Genomic DNA, 6,701 nt, shown 5'->3' with positions numbered 1-6,701 from the left:
TCCATTTGCATGTGGGCAACGGAGGTATGTTGCTTGGTGTGCAGAAAGAGGATGGATTTATGGACACACATGTAGACTCTAGAGAGCTTTTTTGAAAAAGTAGTGCTTCCCAGACTGTAACAGCAGCTTGATCAGTGATGCAGCAGTCATTTTAATAAGCTGAGTTCCTTGTGCCAGTTTGCAAATTCACATCACTGTACAGTGTCTTATAAATGTGTTTCATATTAGTATGTTATGTATATGTTTGGCTTCAAATGTGACTCTGACTACTGGGATACAGGTGTGTACGTCTGTTTTATTCATTTTTTTTAATTAAGCGACCCTTCATGTTGCAGAGCCCGGCGCACACAAAAACAATTCTGTTTATATGCTTCCTGGACTTAATTGCCAGAGCATGCTTGAAGATTCGATAAGTTTTTATCCTATTTATTGCTCTTTCCACGTGTATTCGCACTGATGCGATCCTCTTTGTCCTTGTTACTTCCTCTTCGGAAAGTTGGGTCTTTCCTGAAAGTAAAGATAAAACCCCTTTGAGTTTGGGAAAAAAGAAAGTAATGTGTTCTTTTGTAAACTTGAAACACTCACCTCAGTGTTGGCTGTTGTGTTCATGTTGATGCCTTGTGCTGCTGTGCTGCAAGGTGAGGCTCGAGCTTAAAGCCTCTGTCGGCCATAATGAGGTCCCCTGGAAGGAGGTAATCTTCGACGCCGCATGTTCTGACAATATGCTTGTCCGAGGCTCTTCCGCCGCACACATCTGACACAAACATAATAAGGCCATTGGGTGCTATAACAGTTAGAAATTTCACTGTGTTGGAGCCTTTGTACGAGCTATAGCTCTGCGCTCTAGCGAGCAACTTCCTGGGCCTGTGGAGCAGCACCTCTGTACAATCAAAGATGGAAGTGGTACGACTATAATCACTTTTAATGAAGCTCTGCAGCATGCTGTAATAAATAGCTGCTCTTGGAAGCCAAACCACTACACCTTCCATTATCTTCTCCAAGTGGTGCAGCATATTTGCAAACATTTTTGACACACTTGCCACAGAAACCTCAAATCTTCTTGCGAGGTCTGCACAGAGCGGACCAAGCCTAAGCCTCATGAGTGTCAGGAGCAGCTGCTCTTTGAGACTTAATGTCTTCGAAACTTTAGCGTCCATCGCTTGCAGTTTCACAACAAGTTTGTCAAATACTGCTATTGAAACTCCTGTGTAGAAGAGTATGTCCTGTGGTGCCAGGTATTGGGAACGAATACCTTTAATGGCAAAGGAAATGCTTAAACAGTGATTCGTTGATGCATATGTGTGGTCAGTTGATGTTGTCTCCCATTGTGTCGAGTTTTCTTTTGTTTCGACTTGCAATGAAAAATTTAGTCTAGTCACATTTGAGTTATTTTTGAGGTCACATTTGAAGTTAAGAAAACAGGAGTACCTTTCTTGTTTGTTTATCTGGCACGTTTCTTTGGTTGGCCGGTGATCGGTGCCACAATCTGAAAATCCGCATTGAGAACCTTGTATCTTTCTCTTTCCCCCATAACTTTTGCCATCCTCCTTTCCTCAGCAATTTGCAAAGCCTCTTCAGATAACCAGTTTGCTTTCTTGCATTTCTTTTGCTTTGGAACTACCTTAGTAGCAACTTCTTGTATTATATCACGAACATCAGTCCACATCTCTTCGGGCCGAATAAGGTCTTCCAGATCTAATTCTTGAAATCGATTCCCCACTTCCACAGCATATTCTAATGGAATTTGATCCAGATCATACCTGAAAGTCCTTCTAGTTTTCTGCGTTTTCCTCAATCGAAGCTTAATTTTGGCAACAAGAAGCTGATGATCGGTGCCACAATCGGCCCCAGGCCTTGTTTTTACTGCTTGTATAGCGCTTCTCCATCTCTGCCGGCCAAGAATATAATCGATCTGATTCCTGTACAGACCGTCCGGTGAAGTCCATGTGTACAGGCGCCTCTTGGGCTGTGGAAAATGAGTATTCGCTATGGTCAGGTTGTTTTCTTGACAAAACTCTACTAGCCTCTGCTCAGCTTCATTAGGCTCGCCAAGACCGAACTTGCCTATAATTCCGGACATTTCTTCACTCCCGACCTTAGCATTCCAGTCTCCTATGAGAAAAACGACGTCTGATGATGAGGTGCGGTCTAAAAGGCATTGTAGGTCCGCATAAAATCTCTCAACGTCAGCTTCTTCAGCAGTAGTGGTCGGGGCATAGACTTGGATAACTGTTATGCTGAGAGGGTGACCTTGGATCCGAAGTGAAATCATTCGGTCGTTTTTGGGGTTGTACCCTAGCACTGCTTTACCCATTCTTCTGTTTACTATGAGAGCGACCCCATTCCTTCTCTTGGATTCGTGCCCACAATAAAAGACATAATGGTCGCCGGAGTTAAATTCTCCCATTCCGGTCCACTTGAGCTCGCTGATACCCAAGATATCAATGTTCAATCGGTTTATTTCTCGCTTGACCACATCCAGTTTACCTTGTGTCATAGATCTTACATTCCATGTTGCTATGTGATATATCTCCTTGCAACATCGGACTTTCCGGTCGCTTCCCGACACATCCACAACTGAGCGTACTTTTTTCTTTAGCCCAGCCGCTTCATTCGTCCTGGAGCTACTAGGAATCGCCCTTTGTTCATCCCCAGTAACATGTGGGACGCCTTCCAACCTGGGGGCTCATCTTCCGGCGCCATATCATTAATGGTATTGTGACTGGCCATAGGGTTTTCTTGGCAGGAAATACTGGAGTGGGTTGCCATTACCTTCTCCAGTGAATCACATTTTGTCAGAACTCTCTGCCGTGACCTGTCTATCTTGGGTGGCCCTACACAGCAGAGCTCACGACTTCATCGAGTTTCGCAAGCCCCTCCGCCACGACAAGGCAGTGATCCATGAAGGATAAAAGAAGTCGTTAGATTCGAGGTGTGCCATTAGGTTCGTGGATATAATGTGTTCGAGAAGTTTGGACGGGACACTGGTTAGAGAGATAGGACGGTAGTTGGATGCTGATTTGCGGTCACCTGTTTTGAAGACTGGAATGATTTGAGCGATTTTCCAATCGTCCGGTATTTTCTCCGATTGGAAAGACTGGGTGAAGATTAATTGTAATATCTGTGATGAGGTTTCCTATGTGTTTTTCAGTAGTTTGCTATTGATATGGTCAGAGCCTGCCGATGAAGACAATTTTAGAGAATCAATGAGGTTACTGATACCGTTTGCATTAATCTGTATCTCAGGCATCGTGACTGGTGGCGACTCTGATGGAGGCTGGGTCGAACAGTTGTGTGCGGGGGTGAAAACCAAAAACGAAATAACGGTTCAAGACGGCGGCACACGGAACCCTCTCCAGCGCGCGCGGGAAAACAAGCCGTGCGGTAAGCGGCCGGCAAAGCATCAAGCTGTCATCGCAGTCACCTTTTCGGCAGGTACAATGGATGAAGTGCATGCAGCGACCACTGTTGCAGCAGCCGTGCTGCTGCTAGAAGCGATCGAGCCGCCCAAGAAAAAGCCAAGGACGTGCTGGGTGCAGCCGTGGCTACTACAGCGCAAGCAACAGGGCGCATACGAAAATTTGATGCGCGAACTGGCACTTGAATACAGCGATGCATACAGACGATGGAATCGTATGGACACCAGCGCATTTGAGACCATCCTCGCGAAGATCCGGCCCCGCGTACAAAAAGAAATTACCTCCTTTCGAGAGGCGATTCAGGCAGGGGAGCGGTTGGCTATCACCCTACGGTATCTTGCAACTGGTGAGTGAGCTCCTATGTACTACTTGCGCTCCAAGTTGGGGGCATTGAACAGCTTTGATATGCAACGTATTTTGACAATGCTACCAAATTCAGTGATTACCTCAGAACCGCCGATCCTACTGTTTCTGTGTATGCCTATTTTCATTTATACATTCTGCAATCACGTGCAGGGGTTTTAGCACAGCGGGAATACATAAAAAAGAATGCAGTTCAAGGCAGAGGGATAAATGAAAACAACACCGTGTTTCAACAATGGAAACAAGGTAACAAAGAGCACCAAGCACGATAAAACGCATTATTACAAAACATATAGACAACCTAGATGTGGCATTCAAATAATTTAAAAGACGGCTGGAGAACTGGATTGTTGGTGAATAAGCTTCATTCAGCGACAGTTTCGAGCAGAAGTGCGTATTTAAAGGTGTTATTTGTGCAACAAAGTGGTTATTGTCAGATTATGGTGATGACTTGTGGCATGCCCATGTGAAAAGAAAGTAATGTTTGCAAAATCCATGTTTTATTGTCAGTAATTACTTGGTACAAAAGTTAGTACACGACGCACAATTTGTGTTAAGTAATGAAACTAAAGCTGCTCGTGTTTTAGTAATGCGCTGCCCCATGCTTTCCATAAGGTGTTAAAGCAAACAGCTGTCCTTGCACACTTTCAAATTTGTTTGTTGGTTTTTGTTTTTGTGTATGGATGCCAAATTGTGGCAGCATAATCTATTACGGGAAATAAGATGAAGGAAAGAGGCCAACAGTCGGTGAGGTCAAGGAAAGCAAACGGTGGTTTTTTTTTTTACTTTAGTATGGACCTCGGTTAGTAATATAATCTGTGAGGGGGAAAGATAATTAAACACAATGTAGAAGGAAAAATAATGCGCGTAAGGTGGGAACTGAACCCACTACCTCGTTTCATTTATGTATTATAACGAGCCCCTCGTTTCTTCGTCATTTATCTGGAAATGGGATGGACTTTTATGCAATAGACGAGCACTAAGAGTTTAAAGTATAAGGGCCTTTCGATGAAAAACCAATTTCACGTTAAGCATTAGCTATCACTTAATATAGTTTTTTTATTATTTGCTTTTGCCTCAGGGCATAAAGGAATATATAAAAATGAAAAGGCTATAAATTGAAAGAAAAAAGTTGGCAGTTCTAATAAAGCACGAGAGGGAACGATGATGAGGCCTCTGCGTCCATGCAGTGGATGACAGGTTGTTTAGCGAAAGACCCCCTACTGTCAAGTGCCAAATTCTCATCAGGTTCAGTGCCGAGCAAACCCACAACAAGTTATATCTACCTCGCTATTCTGTTAGTTACAGACAGGACACCCGGATGTGGATATAAATATCAATATTGAGGCCATGTTTGAGTTACGGCAGGTTTATTTCAGTTAAGATTGTTCGTAATCCAAAGTTCTATATACTTAATTTGGTACACCTTCTTTAATGCTTTGGTTTGGTACTGGTATTTTAAAGGTACTTTCTTTCGAGTTAGTTCCATTAAAAATTTAAGGCATTTGGCAAGAGTCACTTATTACTGAATTCATTATTTAAAACTATTTGGTCAGTAGCATTTTTAACCTCAGAATAAAGAGCACAGTCATCAGCATGCATATTAACCTTAGCAGGAATGTGTTGTAGAATAACGTTAATATAGAAAAGAAATAAAAGGCGTCCAAGCACCGAGCCCCAAGAACGCCGGAGTCTACCAAAACTTCATTGGACCCGAATAGTAGAGGCAGAATTGAAGTAATGATATTATTGAAATTCACACAGCCAAACCAAACTGTCACCCGCCTAACTGCATTAGCACAAAGTATGTAATTACATAGAAACGTGTTCTATAGCTGTGCATCGTGCAATCTTTTCAGCTTTCTTTATAAAAAGAAATGTATAGTTGATGTAAGAAGTCTAAAGTCGCACAACACTCAATGATGTCATATTTGCCTCCACAGGTGACAGCCAGATGTCATTGCAGTTTGCATTTTACGTTGCCCACAGCACCATTTCGGGCATAGTATTTGAAGTTTGCAAGAGCCTTGTACCACGTTCTCGCACCAGAGGTTGTGAAGGTAAATACTTTTCACATTTATTTTCAGCTAAGGCTCTGATGTACAGCTGCTTGAGGTGCGCAAGCTTATCGCACAGTGTAAGGAATTGTAATGGCCCTGGAAGTTGTGCGATAGCCATACATACCTTTATGGGGCATGGTTTGCGTGATAAAGCAAACAGTAATTAAATCTCTGTTGCAGCTATGTGCGTCTGTGTCATTTCATAAACAGAAGATAATTTAGACAAGCATCCTTTGCATGCTTATATTTTTGCCCATGACAGGCTACTTTATTGACAGATGTTAGGGTGGGCAGATAAAAAGATTAAGTGGCCAGCCCTACCATACTGAAAAGTGATCTTAAATTACCTGCACAGGTACGCACTGAGGTGAACGTAATGTGTGTGCAGCATGGTAGGTCCACGGAATCTTGTCAGTGTGCAATGTGCACATTTTATTCTGTCAGAGTACTGCTTGACTGATTTTTCTAAAAAATTACAAGTCTTCTTTTAGCCTCCCGCAGTCGAAAAATACATAAGCATGCCATATTTTGAACCTATGAATTGGCTGCACTCAAATTAGTTTGGACACCAAATTTGACCATATCTAATTCTACACAGTGCCGTTTAGTGTGTCCAGAGGGTACGTTCCGGGCATGCAGACGCTTTCTCCACACACTTTCTCCAGACACTTCTTCTGCACGTGAGGCTAATAAATGTTATGCACTAATAAAGATATTTCTGTTCCAGACTCCGGAAACACACGAGGAATGGAAAAAAGTGGCTCGTGGCTTCGAAGACTTATGGCAATTCCCAAATTGCATTGGTGCTCTGGATGGCAAGCATGTTGTTATACGACAACCACCTAAAAGTGGAGCTCAG

General features: G+C 43.0%; 1 pseudogene; it reads right to left on the bottom strand.

Moving 5' to 3' along the window:
- Positions 1 to 266: 266 nt before the first annotated feature.
- On the bottom strand, positions 267 to 1,322 carry LOC146178060 (uncharacterized; annotated as a pseudogene).
- Between the last annotated feature and the right edge of the window lie 5,379 nt (positions 1,323 to 6,701).

The sequence above is a fragment of the Amblyomma maculatum genome, chromosome 10 (assembly GCF_055883805.1).
Source record: "Amblyomma maculatum isolate TAMU_Amacu chromosome 10, ASM5588380v1, whole genome shotgun sequence".
Lineage (NCBI taxonomy): Eukaryota > Metazoa > Arthropoda > Arachnida > Ixodida > Ixodidae > Amblyomma > Amblyomma maculatum.
Note: the sequence above shows the minus strand (reverse complement) of the source record. Positions and strands in the feature narration are given on the sequence as shown.